At 43.1% G+C, this 19,571-nt stretch overlaps 1 protein-coding gene across 3 annotated transcripts in view; it reads left to right on the plus strand.

The window, feature by feature from the left end:
- Positions 1 to 19,571, plus strand: part of TMEM40 (transmembrane protein 40) — a 413,366-nt gene that overhangs the window by 122,949 nt on the left and 270,846 nt on the right. For 2 of the 3 annotated variants that reach the window (XM_069643616.1, XM_069643619.1), the window contains exon 2: positions 332 to 457. The gene's annotated coding sequence lies outside the window, so the exon portion shown is untranslated. Of the gene's footprint in view, positions 1 to 331; positions 458 to 1,564; positions 1,653 to 19,571 lie in introns of those variants that run through there. The other variant, XM_069643617.1, reaches the window with a different exon arrangement.

Consider the following 19,571-nt stretch of genomic DNA (forward strand, 5'->3'; position numbering starts at 1 on the left):
TAGGTGCAGGATGAGTCTTGCTGCTGCATTCTGTATGGCTAGCACGGGGCGTGGGTGTCCGGTGAGCAGAGCTTTCCTGTTGTCCAGCTTGGACAGGACTAGTGATTGGACTGCAGCGTGGAAGTTGCAAGTGTGAAGGATGTGTTTTATCTTACATAGGAGGAGTAGTTGTAGTTTGCATGTTTTTATGACCGCGGCCATGTGGTCTGTGAAGGTAACTTGGGGCGCCGGTAAAGCTAAGAAATGTGACGTGTGTGGCGAGACATAATTTGCAGGTGATAACATTGACTTATACGTTATAGTTCTTATTATGTGTCTACTTCCATTTCAGTTCTCTAAGCAGAGGTGTGATCTGCTTGATGGGCCGTCTGGTGTTCTTAATGTTGTAGAAGAGGCGCATTTGGACTACAGTCTGGCATGGTTCAAAGAACATGGTGAGAGTCAAGGCACAATTGAGGTAGGTACTGATTCTGCCCTGATTTGTTACCAGCAGGCAAAGGAGCTTTTACAGATTAAGATTATGTGCAGAGTGATTATTGATCAAATCTACTAACCGCTTTGATTTATGTTGCCAGTAAAACATGGTTTCATAAGATAGGCATCTAACTGCAGAGTTCTGGCTTGCACTCCCCTCCTCACCCGGCATCCCCTCCTCACCCGGTATGCTCACATGAAGGATAACCTGGGCCTTATTTGAGCCAATTTGAGAAGTAGAAATGAAGCATTGGCGACTGAAATGGAAGGTTCAACGGGACCGGGACTAAATGAGGACAGCTACCCCTAGGAGCCCCATAGAGGTGGCAAGGTGATGATTGACGTGGTGTGTTGGTGCTCAGCTTCAAAGCTCTTCAAGGATTGGTAGGATCACATTTGATAAGTTCAGTTACATTCTCATTCTGCTCTCCATATAGGTGAGCTTCACTTTTTTATCTTGGTCCCATCATTTCTTTAAGGATATAGTAGCCAAGCCAAACAGAAGGAGGCAAAGGGCAGGAATATTTAGTACAGGCGAAATGCCTTCATGATTTAAATCCAAGCTAATGGGAAGTATGTATGACTGAGGGTGTGTGTGTTTGTAGTAAAAACAATATTTAATTATATTTTATATTTAAAAATGATATATGCTATTCATTCATTGGAAAGCTATGCAAACGGTACACATGTTGAGCACATTTCATCATTAACACAAAACAAATGTATCATGAGGTGTATCACCATGACATTAAAACAGTGTATTTTACAAACAGAATGCTCTGGGGCCAATCGCCACCAATAGTTAATCAAGTAGAAATGCCGACCGTGTGTTTAGGCCTCTCAAACGTGTATTCATTGAAGCTCTCGCTCTCTTATGGACAGCTTCCAGCAGGAGGAGACCTATTCAAGTAACCCAGTAAAGTTCTTTAACCGCGTCCTTTAGGTTATGACGATTTTAGTGCATGTCACTGTACATTTTTGTCTTTGATGGGAGGATGGTATAGTGGATGGCTGCCACTTCTTTTTAGCAGTGTTTCTGTAATTTGAAAAGTGACTGAATTCAAGTACTTTTTTCATTGAAACAGAAGACCCACAAAAGGCGTCACAAACACTTTGAGATGCAGAGAGAGTAAAAGAGATTAAAGCGGGACAGAAAAAAAAGATACCGAGGGGAAAAGGTGAGCATTGTGGAAAACGAGATTGAGAGAGAAGGAGGAAGAGATGAAAATGAAGGGAAAGTCAAATAAGGGCAACTGTTGTATATGGGAAAATGACAGAGTTCATGGAAAAGAGGAGTGAGAGGCAGAAAAATTAGTGAGGTACCCCTTGATTTTTGACCTCGAGTAATATAAGGTATTTAGGATAGAAACGGTCAGCAATAAGGAGGGTACTCCGTGGTTTCAAAAATAAAAATGCTGAACACCGATATGCACTGCACAAGTATTAAATAGTCTGAGAACGGCACCCAGGAAGTTGCAGATCCTGTGAGTCATATCAAAAAATACCAGTCATAGTTCTTGGTGGTAGAGGGCACTAGATCATGGCCAGAAATACTCCTGTAGCACTGAACGGCAGTCCATGAGGATACTTTGAGTGCAGATGTTTTTCCATGAGGGTCATGCCAGACCACATGTCTGTCATGACCACAAATGCCTTCATGGTTTATGACCATAGTGGAGACTGGACATTTCTTTCACGTAATAAGCAAGCCCGCTGAATCATGTATGCATGGGCAATTTCCAAAATCAAAACCTTTTGCTGCAAAAGAGGAGTATGAGCTCTGCACAAAAAAATGTAATCTATAACGTCCATGTGATTTGATTTAGTAAATCAATATCTGGTAAGGACAACATTTAGCGCAAGGCTCAGTGCCTTAGAAAGTAATAAAGCCCAATTCATATCCGCTGAACACCTGTAGAGGATTCAATTAGTCAGCCAAGATCAACCACTTGACTGGCATACCACCACCATGCCATTTCTGCCCACATCTAGTGCCTGCCTGGCATCGCTCTGCTCCAAGGGCCTCTATATTCACTCCAGCCCATTGGGCACCTTTCAGTTCTATTCTGTTGTTAGGTAATAGAACATCTTTTTATTGAGCTTTCAATCAAAGGATATGCACACCTATATGCCTGGGTCTTTCTTAGAGATGTGGGGGGGGGGGGGGGAAGTGGAGGGTTAAATGCAATGGTTAATGTAGTAATGAAATATGTACTTTTCAGGTGTAAGTAGGTACACGTAGTGCATTTTTTCAGGTCTTGGGCACATATAGTTCAAGTACATATATAAGAAGACCCACCGGTCCCCACCACCCAGGTCTTCACTTCAACTGTCACTGTTGGAACCTAGTGGCAGAAACCTTCTCTCATAAGCATACATTCCAAAACTCACTCTGATATCTGTTAAAAACCAGAGGGTGTTTCACTGCCTAAACCCTGGGGATTCCCTACTCGCGTAGCCAGGGCAAGGCCATCGCCTTTTGGATCCAGACACTGGGGGTGGACAAGTGCGGGAGGATCACCTGGGTGAGGGGTCCTCCGGGAGTGGGGGAGGAATGCCTGATGGAGAGACATGGTATACCCACTTATCAAATACCCTTGTCCCATCCTATTTTATTGGATATTCCAACTTCCCACGTCTCCACCCCATTTTCCTACACAAACACTGAGCCGAGGACGAGGAGGTCTGAGGCTAAAAGGAGTGCCACCCATGGGATACATTGGGCATGTTCCACTAAGAAGATCAGGCAGGATCAGGCACTTGATCTTAATTACATACACCTGGTACATATTGGCTCTCCCCACATGGATAAAAGGCGGAACACTGAGAGACACTCTAAGCAAGGCGAGGCACGAGAATGAGCAATTCTTCAGGGCAACGGCATACCAGGTGGAGCAGAGCGACAGGCCGAGGGACAGAACCGATGTACGGAGAAATCTTGGACACCCCGGAGAAAGATTGTTACCTGTGAAGGGCTTTGAAAGTTGAGCAAGGAAGCACCACCAGAGATTCAAGGATACCAGCCACCCTTGCGGGTGAACGGCAGAGTTGGGGAGGTTCAGCAGCAGTTGTGGTATCAGCCTTGACTTCAGGTTCAAAACCGCAAAAGACAAAAATTAATTAACACAGCCAGTGAGTTGATGAAAGCAATGAAAGTCCAGTCAGTTTTCAATGAAACTTGATGGCAGCAGTATCCAAGGAATGAAGGTTGTGCGCATGCTTATAAGACTCAAGAGAAAACCAAGCATTGTAAAGAACTGTAAATTAAGGATACAAAGTAACAGAGTGGTTCGGTGAAAGAAAAATGCCCAATCAAAAGTCTCTGTGAAATGTCTGATGCCATAGAAGTTGCGAGAAGAGGAAAGAAACTGAGATACAAGATTTGAACTGTTAGTTTTGATCCCGATGGCAAGAAACCTGGATGTGAGGGCTGCCTTTGAAATGTTGGGCTTGATCCAGAAGGAGGTAGACCTGGGTGAGAGACATTTTTGAACTTTGAAATAAGTACTGTGCTCAAAACTACATTTACCAAAAGGCCTTGGTATAGGAGAGAAAAGTGACGTTTGAGGTCGAAGTGGTTATGCCAAGGTAAAAGCAAAAGCCTTGTAGTTTTGAAAGTCTTCGACAGCAGAAGGAAATTGAAAGAAGGCTTGAGCCCAATAGAGGGGAGCCTATGAAGGTGTGATTGAAGCTTTGGGAAAGGAACCCCATAAATTGTGATTGAAAGGTTTGAGCCTGGCGGGGGGAAACCTGTACTGAATTGTGGTAACCAGATGGAAACAAACTTTTATTGAACTGTAGTACAGGACTTTTTGTAGAAGGCCAGGTGGGCACTGGTCCACAAAACAAACTGCATCCTTGTGTCTAAAGCCAGAGCGTCTCACAAGGTCCAAGTGACCTTACCCCGTGCTACAAAACATTTGGCAGGTAGCTTACTCAGCCATATTGGCATTTATTTGAACACTGATTTACATTTCTGCATTACATATTCCCATTACACATTTATTGTATTGGAAAGAGGACAGGCATTAGGTTTATTGGTATATGCCATTTTATTTTGACTAAGGAATGACTATGACTGTATTTTCCTTTTGTTTGATGGTCAAGACTACTCCCATATTAGTTATGGGGCACGATAGGAGTTTTCCAATCCCTTTTTAAACCATTAATAAAGGTTTTGAATCTTGCATCTCTTGTGTCAGTGCCAACATGTGATACCATGCCTCATGCACACATCACAGCTACGGACACAACATACATCAGGGAAGGAAAGGGGACAGCAGGATGCTACACACCTCCCCTTTCCACCAAACACATCAACCACACATGTGCATAGTACATCGGGCGTTTTATGGATCTGGAGCAGAATATCTGCAAAGTAAATTTGCTCCCTATCAGCCCTCATGCACCCTCCGCTCTCTTACCACCCGGCGGGTGGTTGTACCTTATTTCAAGCTGGCCCGTAAGGGTGGCTGTGCTTTCTGTCGCTGCTGCAAGAACGTGGAATGACCTTCCCCTTCCACTACGCGACACTACTAATCATCTTGCTTTTCGTCGAGGATTAAAAACCTTGCTTTTCTAGCTGCGCTCCTTTCTGCCTGCCTCCTTAGCGCCAAGATGCCTCTGGGTGTACGTGTGCTTTAGAAGTTTTGATAACATGACATAACACACACACTGGGAAGAGGGGCAGGGTACTACACACCGCCATTTCTACCAAACACGTTTGTCACCCATGCAGGGGGATCTTTACCACAGTCAGAGAGAGAGATGCAGAGCAAGAGCACGGCAGGCGTACTTCTGCCTTGTAAGAGGAAAGGGTCATAAAGAATTGAAAGAAAACCGATGTTCCCCCAAGATACAGAAAATGTGAACCACTTAGACATCTGACCCACACAGACTCAGCTAACGTAGGAGAGAGCACACACACACCCACACACACACTATCAGGACCATGGGGTCAAGTCCTAAAAAAAAAGTGAGGGGGCTCATCAAAGTAACAATTGAATGTGGCATCATCAGAAATTAGCATATCAAGGTGCCCTTTAAGCAAAGTGGGGGGGCTCCTGAAAAAAGTGAGGGGACTGTCCCCTTCGACTTGACCCGTGATCAGGACCACTATTCCCTCAGACTTCAAGACAAGAACTACACAAACCACTCTCTCGAGACACACACATACACACTCCCCCACACACACTCCCACATTCCCATCCCAGCACTACACCATGTCTTGGGTGTGAATGCACTGTATCAAGCTATTTTAAAGTATCCTTTACTCTATTTGTTAAGTGGAAATCCCTTTAAGTACTGCAATCGAAAATCGTACCAACCAACAATGCTCATCACTCTTCCTTCTGGATACCACTTGGAGAACTGGAGCTTCTTAGAACTTGTGCACAGTTAAAGCCTTTCAAATCGACATTTGTGCTTTTTGTTTACACTTGACCTTTGTGTATTTTAACCAAACGTGCAACCTTTATTGCTATTAATGATTTTACCAATCAACATTTGGCCCCCAAACTGTGACCTTTTCCACTTCCATCCAAACGTGCAACCTTTTTGTTGCATTAATGATTTCCAGATCAACGTTTTGGAAACTTTTTTCTTCAGATGCATACGTGACCCATATCACTATCAATTCGTTTACATCCCCATTTCTGTCACTATATCTCTTACTGCAACCCATTATCATCATATCACTTTACCCATTGAGTGCTATATGAACTATTCTGTTCCTTTCCTCATCACATTTTTACTCCTTTGCAACCGTTGGCACATTAATCACACATTTATACTGTAATGACACAATAACTACTGATTGAGCGATTTGTTGTTTGAAACAGCCCACAATTAATCCTTTTTCATTTCCTTCCACTCAGTGGAAAAAGTTCAAAATTGCACTTTCCCCAGTAACATCGCAACTTGAGATCTTACCGAGGAAATGCTGTTCACAGAAAAAAGGAAAATGTGAGTTTGGCTTATCCTCATAGCACATGTTCACACCATAATCCCCTAGCTTCACTTGAGGTCACTAACATAACACATTTCCGCCAAACTTATAAGGACAGACTAACTATATTCTGTCCACTTTATTTGCTGCTAAATGGAAACAAAATTGTTAAAATGTTCCCCAATCAATAAAGAAACTAACTCGACAAACGTTGAGTAAATACAAGCACAAGAACACCCAGCTTTATTCAAACAAGAGTCTGGCGGGAAAACACAAAAAAGCATTCTCAACATTTCCAGTGTAAAAAGCAAGCTTTTAAGTAAAAAATATGTTACGCTTGATGTCATAGTTAGTGATAAGAACTCCTCCTTTAACATTGGTTAAGAGTATATGGTATTGGATGTTCTTCAACTGATGGGTCCTCCTAAGGTCAGCCTACTATAAGTATTTATGCTATTTTCTGCTATCTTATTGGTTGGCACCATACTGACAGACTAGCTAGAAATGACTAGCCAGTCAAGCCAGAAATGCCAGAGTGATTGTTCCAATCACATGGTAGGGGACCACTATTTCAGACCTTATTTTTGTCTATGGAGTTTTCTACTATTCTAATCCGTATTTGATGCTCTGTTATGTTTATTTGTTTAGAGGCCGTTTGGTATGGTAGCCACTTGCCCCTAGAGATCAAAGGCTATCTGTGTCTTCTCACTGCTAAAAGCGGAACCTAATTGGGCCTCATTACGACTCCGGTGATAACCCTGCCGGTGCTACCTGTGGGATGCTGCCTGACCCATAAATATTTACCGGCACCTGACTTACCGGTGCCACTGGGAGATTACAAAACCGGCGGCCTAAAAAGTCAGCTGCCGGTAAAATGTAAGTCCCCATTCCCATAGAGTCTGATAGGACTCTATGGGAGTGGGGACACGGAAGCACCGGCACCATTGCTAACGATGCCGTTGCTTCTGTGACTGGTCTCCCTAGTGTGGCCGATGTGCCTGGCAGGGTCAGACCTGTCGGGCAAAGCAGCTCTGCCAGGTAGACCTGTAACATGCCGGTCCGGAAACAATGATGCTGGCAAGTTTACCGGAACCCTTATTTCCGGACTGGCAAGGTCGTAATGAGGCCCAATAACTTGTCAAGTTGCATACTGTGCACTTCTGGAAAATGTTTTCTTAGTGGTTTCCATTCCCTGTTGAGGCCCCCTATCTTGTAGTCATGACACACAAGTGTCTGTCTGAATCTTGCATATTCTTAGGACTGTGTGTGTAAAGCAGTTTCAATGTCAGAACTAGAACGAAGGGCTTTTAGAGTACTGTATATAATGCCCCTACATGGGTTCACTCTGTTCCATATTAATGTTCTTTGTGTTGAGTGTATGATCATGTCTTATGTGTTGCATGCCGCCATATGTTTAATCCCTGCCCATGTATGCTGTCATCTATTTCTACCTATGTTTGTGTCTATGCTACTTTGTGTAACCCTACCTGGGTCTGCTCCATCCTTTTTAAGCTTGTATGTGGTATCTATTTAGTCCCTATATTGTGTGATGCACCCTATTCTACTCTTTATGGTGGCTGTGTTGTCTCTAGTTTTTAAACTAATTGTTTATAGGTCACTTGTCTTTTTTCTAAACGTGTACGTTTTTTCATCTCTACGAACATCTTTGAGCGGGCCCACACCTGGTGTTTTATTTTATCTGCATCATGCCACTCCCCCACTATTCAATTTATTGACCACATACCCTTGAGTTATCCTCTTCCCAACTCTATTTTTAGGGATCCACACTGTAAAGACTCTTCCCACCTCCCTCCCACTCCCCCCAAGATGCCTACCTGTTTCACATATTCCTCTGGGCCACATGTTAAAAAGCAACATTCTCCATCTCCTTCACAATCCACCCAATGCTGCGTATAATTTTGAGGATCGAACAGGGTTTCCAATCTTGTACCAGGGGGCCCAAACGGCCTTTCTATGACATGCATACCGGGTGATTCATCTGTTTGGGTATAGACATGTGTCTCATTATGGTCATCCAACATTGTCAGCATGTGTTTCTCCACTATTTTCTTCCCTTTTCTTCTGCAATGTTTTGATATTATTTGTAGGCCAAAGAGGCCAGTACTAACACTAGCACTGCTATCAATATTTAAAACATGTTACCCAGCCGGGTATGTACCCATGAGAACAGGTAATCAAACCAGTATTCATGTTCTGCCATCTCGGTCTCCTTCACCATTTTTTCCATACAGGGCTTTCAGGTACGTGATTGCTTCTGTCAAGCTCCGATTCTACTCATCACTGCCTAATCTGTATGATCCTGAACCCGAGAACTGTACACTGTTTTTTGCCTGCACCCAAGTGAATATGATGCAACAGTACCACGATGCCCTAGGGCAGCTGCACGCTTTATAAATGGAAATAAATAAATGTGCCGGTTAGAATGTACAGGAACCTCAGCCGATCTTTGCACACACACCCCCCTCCATGGTAGTGAGGAGGTCAGGGACATATCTGTTGAGTCATCAGTCTGATAGCTCTCAATTCCTCCATTATTGCATTAACTCCCTTTGCAGTGGCATTTATCGTTAATAGTAACTTCCATCTGGTTATCTGCAGCCACTTAGCTTTGACACATGTTTGTAAGCCATGGGCAAGGAGGGATGTCAGGAACATTGATGCCTTGCTGAATAACCTGTGTTCATATGGTATCTCATCCAGTGACTCTATAGTTTTCCTTGAGAAATAATTGTCTATCTTTGTGTTCTGTCTTGTCGAAGGTAGTTTATTCCTTTGTTGCCTACCAGAGGGTAATCATCAATCCACATCATGTTACTCTGTGGTACTGTCAGTGCATGCAACACTGCCAGTGAACATATACCACCACAGTCTGTTGGGAGCGGCATATATGCCTTGCTACCACAGGCCCAATATTGATCCATCAATACTGCTGAGCCACTTTCATATCTGGCAGATTCAGGATGCGACTGCATCCTTCATTCTATACTACTTTCATAGTGGTATTGTTTCTGAAGCTCTCAGAGGCATTTACCATTTTTATTATATCCTTTGGTCCTCTTTAGTCCTCTGACCAAGTAAACAAATTGGTAATTCTTGGCTACTTGTCATGGTATTCACTGTTTGCACCTACCCTAATTCCTTCCCATATTCCTACCAGTGCATCTGCTCTACATACAGTCATCCTTTCTACCCATCTTTCAGAGGTATATACTTCCCCTATTATATGCTATTGTGGTCTATTCCAACAGTAGGGTATTGCTTTTCCTTTTGAATCTGTACACTTTAATAATGGATGTTCCATTGTTACTACCTGACGTCTGTGTGGCTCTGATAATATACATTTCATGACCATTTATTTAGTGTCTGTCACTCTCATACTTTTAATATAATTGTATTCATAAGGTTAATCTGTTTTTGTAACTCATTTCATATAATCTCACGTGCCCTGGAACTGCCCTCTTTTTTTGCACATTGTTAAATGTGTTAGACAGTGTGCTGTTTTTCCTGGTACTTCTTCGGCCACAAACACTTTGGAAGTGCTCAAAGCGTGTAGAATAGGGGAGCATGTGAAGCAGATCTCATTCGATTTTTCTCTCCTCACCTTTATCATGTGGTGATACAACAAGCTATTTAATCTTCCATTATGGCTTTCAAGGTGGTGTGTTGAAAGGTTTTCTTCATTGGACACACCTCTCCTAACTCTTTATTTTTCCACTCATGTCAGCAATTATGTCAATACTGTCATTGCTGAAAATGTATTCTGCTTGCCATTATATACATAGGCCGTAGGCCACAAAGGCAAAAAGAAAAGAGCTATGATCATGATATGGAGTGTGTCCATCTTCTCCAAATGTCTCTTTATGGACACAGACTGGAGCACTAGGGGGACAAAGTCTGGTTTGAAATGTCCATTGTTCAGGTATGCAGCGTCACGTCGCTCTGCTGGTCAGCTCTCACTCTTGCTCGTGTCTGTGCTTTGGTCACTTCCTCTTCTTCTGGTCTTTCTTCATCCGACATGGGGGCCATACTCCTACATAACTTTACATCACCTTTATGCACACAAGCCTTTTTACCGCTACCGAGGACATAATATCGGCCCCTCAAATCATAGTGTAGGCCACTTCATCATGAAATTTCTAACATAAAAAAGGTCACCTGGAAGAGTTGTGGCGGTGGCATCACAGCATTATCATCTAAAGTCTCTTCTGTGTTGGTGGTATTTGCTTCTGGACTCCTCTCTGCACCTTGATCTGTCGAGAAATGAATTTCAGACATTTAGTCATAGCAGTTAAATAATCATGCATTTCATTTCCTAAAACAGTTGCATAACTTTCTGCATCTAATCGAGCCTGAGTGGGGCATGAGGTGGTGATCTGAACCGGTCTAGTTAGGTAAGGCAAAATGACCCAGGGGAAGCCAATACAACCAGCTTTTATTTAAAGTGTCTCGTAATTTTGTAATGTGTTCCTTCAATAGGCCTTTGAGGCATTCTACAACACTGTTGGCCTTGGGGGTGATAAGCCAAATAAAGTTTGTGTTTAATGCCAAGCAGGAATGTTCTCTTGGAGAACCATTCATTTTGAGAAGTGCGGTCTGTTATCTGACCTTAGTACTCCACACACCTCCTATCGGAGAAACGCCTCACACACAAGAAACTTAGCAGCTGACTCGGTGTCTATGTGGTACATGATCCTGCTGCTATCCAGCAAGAAAAGGGGCATATGATCATATATCGATATCCATTTCAACTTTGGAGCATAACGATAGTCTATATGCAAGTGCCTTTAATGGGCCTGTCGGGCAGGGTATTCCTCCTCTCACCGTTCTCAAGGTATGAACAGTGGTACATTTTTGACCTGCTGCACAATTAATGCTTACATTCTCAACATTTTCATGCAGGTTAGGAATGAGCCATTCTTTAAAAATGGTTGCTGCAAGGCATTCCCTTGTGGTGTGTTGGGTAGTGCAATTGCTCGAACACTACTGCAAGTAATTTGAGTGGCATCCCAGGCTTTCCAGTCCTGTCTTGCAGCCACACCACATCAGTTGGGGACATTGATCAACCTCTTCTTAACCACACATGGTGTACGTCTAGCGGTGCGCATCCCTGCAGTTCAATCAGTTGTGTCAATGGTAATGCATTATTACTCTGTCATCATCATGATATTATGTTCCTTTTTATGTGTGGTGTACATTTTCTCTTTAATTTTTGTAAAATCTGTTGCCCTTTTTGCTTCTGCATCTGCCACTTTAATGCCATGAGAAGTTAAATCTGTACCATTGGTATGGGCTGTGCATTTCACAACAGCAACTGCCGTTGGGTATACCATCACTTCGATCAATCTTTTTAATAATGTGCCATGCTATACTGGAGTACCGTCTGCATGCTAAAACCTCTCCTTTTGCACCGTGACAATCCTGACTGTATTTTAGATGTTAAATACGCTGAAAAAGAATGTACCATAACTGCCTGGTCCTCATGTGGTTCAAATGCAATTATCATTGCCACTAATGCAGCTGCCTGTGCTGAAAAATGTCCTGGTAGCATCACACTTTACACTAACTGACAATCCTCACCTCTCTTTCTTACCACTGATGCGCCTGAATGCCTCAATCCCATGCTCTGATCAATCGTTAAATAACCCATCAAAGAAGACCATCTCTCCCCCCCCTCTAGTGCAATCTCTCTAGTCTGGGGAATGTCATCATATAAATCAACATATGTGGTGCAATCACGGACCCAATCTCCTTCCTCCACTGGTTCAGCAATAAATGTCTCTGGGTTCACTGCACAGCACCTAACAATGTTAATTAATGGGTTGGATAATATCAACTCATATGATGACGCCCTTTGTGTGGTGAGTGTGGATTTTGTTTTATCCAGAATGGTGAAAAGGGCGTGTTCTATGTACAATGTGACAGAACAGCCGCTTGTTATTGTGGAGCTTTTATCTATTGCAAATGCTGCTGCTGCTAACACTTCCTCACATGGATAATGTCCTCTCATCACAGGCTCTAGTATCCCACTGTAATATGCTAATGGTTTGTGTCCCATTTGAAGGTGAAAACAAATAACATTCTTCTTTGTAATCTGGTATTCCCAAAACGGGAGCTGTACATATTGCTTCTTTCAGTTTGTTAAATGCATTTGTCCTCTCCCATGTCCACATTATGGTACTGTTATCTTTCTGCACTTCCCTGAGTCCTTCTAACAGGGCCCAAATATATGAATTGCTGCAGTCCTCTCACTGTTGCTGGTTGGGGTGCATTTCTTGTCACTTCTGCACTTTTGGGCGTCGCCTTTCTCCCCTCTTTTGATATTAGCTGACCCAAATTTGGGCGTCCCCTTTCTCCCCTCTTTCGATATTAACTGACCCAAAAAAAGTTCTTCCTGACAATGCTGCAACTTTTCCTTGTCCACTTTGTTTCCCTTCTTAGCCAACGGGGTCAACAACTTCACTGAGTCTGTCCTGCACTTGTCTTTTGTGGAGCTAGTCATCTACATATTGGATAATGGTACTGGGAGTCTGTAAATTACCCAAGTCCATCTGCAGAAACCTGTTGAACACACTAGGGGTTTCACAGTAGCCCTGTGGCAGTCTTGTGTGTTGTACTTTGGTAGGTAAATGCTGTAAATACTGTGATTCTTCATGCTAAGGAGTGGAAAAGAAAGCATTTTTCAAATCAATCACTGTAAAATAGGTGGCAGTAGGTGGTATTACACAAAATGCTAGCTGGATTCAGCACAATGGGAATTCTGCTTCAATGGACATTGGGTACTGTTTTACCCAGGGGGCAAAATTGTTCTTTTCTTCAATTTTATTTTCACTGCGCCAACCCCTTTCACTAATCCTACATCATAGGGGCTGCTGGTCCATAATTCATTGGGTACTCTTGCCAAGTCGTCTTGTAAAAAGGATAGTCCTTTTTTTAACCACTGTTATTATCGTGGATATTTTTCTATACTGCATTAACAACTGACAAGGGATACAAAATGTCAAAAATAATCTCATTGGCTGTGTCATCATCATCAAATGTAGTCATCTATCACATCATGTAGTCACTGTGCTGCATCAAGTTCTAACACTGTGCACCAACTGACACCCACGTCACCCGTCCCATGCAATACTACCCTGTCCTCCCGCACCACTGCTGCTTCTAACTGTAATTTAATTATCTCACCTTCTGTTACATCTGTGGGCACCTCTACTCTGAATAAAAACTCTGCAGGCAAGTGCAAAAATGTGGCTTTTGTTTGGGAGCCATCCTAAGAATACCTGCACTGCGTAAATAAATACCTCTGCAGTCAGTGGTGCTCCTCTGAGTTCCTTTTGGCCATACAATGTTCATATAAATTCCTTTGCAGTTATATAATGAATACCTGCTAATGAACATATTATTCCTTCTACACAGAATGAAATCGTCAGATTCAATTTACTCATCATGTCCCTCCCTAATATGTTCAGTGGTGTCCTTGGGAATACAAAAATGCCGTAGCCAATGTATGCTCACTTAATGTTATGGGCAGACTTTCTGTAAATTGAATCTTTTCATGTCCCCAGACAATCCTTGAGTGTCCATGATATTTTCTGACATTGGAAACCTCTTTTTCTTGACACAAGGGGCTTGATTCACAGAAGCATTTTATAATGGCACAATCCCATTGGAAAACGATCTGTGAATCAGGCCCAAGATCTCATCGCCCCCAGTGTCTACCAAAAGGGAAAATATTCAGTCTCCTATTTTCACTCCCACCCGGGGTTCCTCGTCTGGGCCAGGGGTTACCGATGGTATTGGATACATCAAGCCGCTCTGTGGGCCATCCTATTGCGTTTACATGCTCATCACTGCCCCTGTGAAATTGTTCCCATCCATAACTGTTACTCCCCCCTACTCTGGGTACCAGGGTTTCTGATAATGTTTCCGTCCCACCGTCCAAACTTCTGTTTGCATCTGTAATACATTTGTCAGTTGTTGAGCGTGTGGTTGCTGTATCTAAGATATCGAAATGTGTGGTTGTTACTGTGATACCTGCTGTTGTGGCCGTGGTGTGTATTGCATCCTTGTTGTACCAGTGACTGCTTGCTACAATTTGGAAATGATTGTTGTGTGTAAACAAATGTTGTGTGTTCTTTCTGGGATTGCAATGGGTCATAAGCAATGTTTGCTGGGGGTTTCTATCCCCCCCCTTGGGATATACAGTTGCCATCCCTGTTGTCCTGCCCCTCCTCCTCTGCTGCTACATCTTATGTTATGTTGACTTATACAGAATGTCTGTGAATAATGTGCCATCCTTCCAGATTTCCAGCATGGCCCACAGGTCCTCTGGGACCCCCAAATCATGGCCTCATGCCATCAAATCCTCCTCCAAATCCAGCTCCAAACCCATACCCTCTTCCTCTTGGCACATACCCCCTCTCCCTAGGGGGGTAATTTCCTGAAACCTCCTCCTGCAAAATATTTGTTGGTACCTGGCTGTGAGCCCACCTGCCCATGATGTTCTCCCCCGAGATTCGTGATCACCACCCCTTCTACTGATATTTTTGACCATTTCCTCTGCACCAATTTTTCTTCCTCTCTGTGCTTCTCTTAAATTGTATTATTTTCCTTCGCTGATTTAATTCAACAAAAATGCACTGTGTATTTCAGGCCATGGTTTTGCCTCAATCCATACTACTTTCTCTCATTGTTCTACATAGATAGAATACAGTTACATGTGTGTCCCAGTTCCCTCCCTGTCTCCTCCTGCCAATGTCATTCCCGAAGTTTGCCTTTGAGACTCATAAATCCACTTCCCTGCTCCTGCTGTGAGCGATCGTTATTTAGTTATTAAATTGTGCTGGTCTGTCTGTGGTGTTATGAATCCAATGGAGTCATCACACATTAGCCTGTGATAGCCTCATCCCATGTGGCCAGGGGACAGGAGCCACTACCTGATCCTGACAGCGGCTATATGAGGGAGGATACAGCCACCATGGAGCTGTCATGACTTCATTGGATGAGGAGCAGTATCTCTGTTTTCCCATGAGGAAGACACCCTGTTGCCCAACACCCCCAATGACCTATTGCCATGCCTCAGGTCCCTCCTATAAGGAAAATATTGAGACCTCTTACCAGAACCCTTTAGGCCAAACTCCCATCCTTAACCTGAAGAATACAAGCACCAAGAAAACCCTTTTCAGTTCTAACTGTCCTTCATATAGAGCTGATCTTCCATATAGAATCTTTGAGAGACTGTAGACAAGATATGCCTCCAAAACCATCAATGAACTTCAATTCTCACAGCCAACTGAATTATCAGTTAACATCTGAGGACTTCAATTCCGACAGCCACCTAAGTACTGAGACTAGGCAGATGAAGGATTTGATGCAGAGCAGCAGGAGCGTCAAGCCTAATCAGTGTGCTAGCTGTTGGATGAAAACGTCTGTGCGAAGGACCTTTAAAAATGGTGATCAGACAATGAGAGAGAGCTCTGGAGAAGACGTGGTATCTATATTGATTGCGGACAGATGCTGGAGGCATGAGCGGGCATGCAGAAGTTGGAGGCATGATTTAGTGTGCGGAAGCTGGAGACGCAAACTGGTGCGGTGGAGCAACGAAGCTTGGCAGCCAAGAAGGAAAACCATGTGGTGCGACAAGGCATGCCATGGAGACACCAGGAACCGCAAGAGGATTCCTGGGCATCCGGCAGCCAAGAGAAGCAGCGTTGTCCTTACCGGAAGTAGAAGAGAAGCCGGTCTACAGAAGCAGAGGCATGAGAGAGACTGGAGAGACATTAGAGCTGTCCAGAGTGGGAAACAAGCGGCAAAGCAATGCCACGTAAGCTTGAGGAAGACCGAAAATGCTACAGAAAGCCAGTGATTCAGCCCGAGCAGAATGTGCACCCCACAGTGGTGCGGCGACAACCAAAGAGAATTTGAACATTGTGAAGTTACAGAAAATAAAGCAAAAAGATTACTTCTGAATTAAAAATGCAGAGTGCCAATCTGAAGTCCAATAAGAAGTGAATGCACATGTGGAGAAACGTTTGAAAGAACTATGAAACAAGTAGATATATCAAGCTAAGAAAGGTATATGCTTCTTAAATATAAAGAGGAACTATAATAGATTAGAAGTCCTGGCACGCATACATCAGGCAGTTGTGAATGCAAGAGAAGTCATGGCAGGGGAGTACACCAGGAAAATGTGAATTTAATAAAAGTCCTAGCAGAAGTATATACCAGACAGTTGGAAGTTCATGAACAGTCCTGGCAGACACAGAGAACTGTTAGACCCAGAGACATTTGTGATACCAGTGAAGAATTCAGGGGAAGGGATAGACCCAGAGGCATTTGTGATACCAGTGAAGAATCCAGGGGAAAGGAATACCCCTCTAGAATGAAGGTCATTTCCATTTTGGAGAACATTTACTTTGGAGCTTTCTATTTTTATTTAAGAATACCTTGCAAATACCAGGTTAAAGAAATTTCCCTTTTCATTTAATTATTTTGTTTTAGTGTGAATGTCAACATAGAACGTTTGGACACAAGGACGCGTTTGATTTATGGCATCCTAACAAAGACAGATCCTTACTTTCTGGTTCTTAGGTAGGGAAACTCCTCTTTAGAATAGGGTCAGAGAGGCATTTCCCCAAACCAGTTAAGTTGAATAAAAGTCTTTAATCAAAAACATCACTACTTTCTGTCTGGCTTTAGTTTCTGACCCCTCTGAGTGGCCATGGTATATACTGACCCAACTGCCCCCCCCCCTTTTTGTAACAGTGGTAGCTGCATCATCCTGGCCTTCTGTATGGGTGCAGCCATTCCCTTCTTTCCTTTCACTTTTACCGCTACACTATTTGATCCTATACCTTCACATTGTCATTAGAGTTTGCCCCATCTATTTTGAATAGTATTTGCCCTTCTGTCCATTTGTCTGTGGTAATTTCTGGTTCTTATCCCCCTTTTCTCATGCTTTGAACCCTTTTTAATTCTTCTTTTGCTTCTGGCAATTGTGCTTCCACGCTGCGCAACACATCCCTTTCAACTTGCAATGCTAGCAGGTTTCTTGTGTTTCCCTTCGTTTCCGGCTCACTAATATCATCTTGATCCTCTTGAGGAACAAATTTAGGATTTTTATACCCTGCTGCTCCTTGCCATGCATAGTAGAAAACAATATGCCTTGTGGATTAAAGGGAGGCACCGTTGGTTGTACATGTCCTTCTTTGTGTACATTATCGATATTCTCCTTTTTAATCTATTCAAACATTTTCCATAGCTCTAATAGTCTCAATCTGATTTGCAATGTCTTCCCTTTGTATGTGACATGTATGTATGCTTGCATGTGTTGCAGCAAGTATTTTGAATGTGTCCCTTCTTGAGGGCACGGCTGAAACATTTGCCAGCCGTCTTTGACCCATTGCACATCATATTTCACGGTTTTCTCCATATATTGGAGGAGCGACTTGCACAAATTAGCGATGGGGTTGTCTGACATTATGAAAATTCAAAACAACTCAGCTCACCATAAAAATAAGCAATACAAACTCCAATCCGCTTCCTTCCCTTATTCTCACCTCTCCCATTTTAGTTCCTTACAATGTTAATACAACGACATGTCCCTTCTGAACCACATCACAATAAAATCCTCACACTTCACACCAACAATACGCAATCTCAATCTACTCCCTGCTTGCCCCCAAACAAACCTAACTTCTACACTATCATCACACAAAAAACACGTCTATTGGTCTATTTATATTTAACAACAATGCCGAAACAAAAAACTCTATTAGCACAGCTGTCTTCCCTTTTATATGGGGTAACTTCTCTTTATTTCTTTGTCACTGCCCCCAAAGGAGGCTGGGCTTTATGCCCTAGCGTGCGATCTCCCCCCCCACACCCCAACTACTGTCAGAAGTATCTCTTTATATCTCCACTATTCCTTTTATCAACTTAAAACAACACCAACACTCCCTCCCTGCAGGTATCCTCATGCACAGGTATACTCACACTCTGAGGATCCGACGAGTCTGCCGGTGCCGAGTCTCCTCTAGCTGCCTGCTAAACCCGCTGCACCCAGCATGCCATCTGACACCGGGCAGGACTTTGACGGGGAAAACGGGCTCCTGACAACCTAATTTTTAAGTTTGCACTCAAACTGCTCCCCACAGGCAGACTGTGCTGTCCAGGGAGGCGCAGCAAGAGACCCTCGACCCTCCACCAGGTATCTCAACAGTGCCTCCAGTGTTAAGGGGTTCCCCCAATCAATAATAAACAAAACTCTAGAAAACTCTCAAATTGAGTAAATAAAAGTGCTCAAGAACACCCATATTTATTCAAACAAGAGTCGGCCGGCAAAACACAAAAAAACATTCTCATTGTTTCCAGTGTAAAACACAAGCTTTTAAGTAAAAAATACATTCTGCTTGACATCATAGTTAGTGATAAGACATCCTCCTTTAACATTGGTTAAGAGTATATGGTACATATAGATTTTGTATATAATTAATACTATTGGATGTTCTTTAACTGAAGGCTCCTCCTAAGGTCAGCCTACTAAGTGTTTTCACAATTTTCTGCTACCTTATCGGTTGGCACCATACTCCATTGGCCAACCTGACGGACACAGTCCTGATTGGTTGGCGATTTGCTCATCTGACCTTGGACACTTTAATGCAATGCCAGGATGCGCGGTGGGGAAGGAGAGATGGGCGGACTGCTGTGATTCAGTTTGAAGGTCAACTCCCTTCCTATTCTCTGGCTTGAGACCTTCATCTGCCAATTTGTTTGTGACCGTGACACTGCCCCAGAGTCTGACTGCACCATGGAAATAGCAGGTCCACTGTCTAGTCAAACCAGAAATGAAGGATCATTGTTCCGTTCACGTGGTATGAAACCACTACTTCAGACCTCCTTTTCATCTATTTATTGTGTTTTCTATTATTTTAACCCGATTTGTTGCACTGTGTGTTTATTTTTTCGAGGCTGTTTAGCACTGTAGCCTCTTGCACCTGGAGATCAAAAGCTATCTGTGTCTTCCCACTGCTGCCAACAGAAAATAATTATCTTTTGGAGTTACATGCTGTGCACTTCTGGGAAATGTTATTTTAGTGGTTTTGATTCTTTGTTGAGACCCCCTGTATCATAG

Source organism: Ambystoma mexicanum, chromosome 2p (genome assembly GCF_040938575.1).
Source record: "Ambystoma mexicanum isolate Mex_15411 chromosome 2p, UKY_AmexF1_1, whole genome shotgun sequence".
NCBI classification, from domain to species: Eukaryota; Metazoa; Chordata; class Amphibia; order Caudata; family Ambystomatidae; genus Ambystoma; species Ambystoma mexicanum.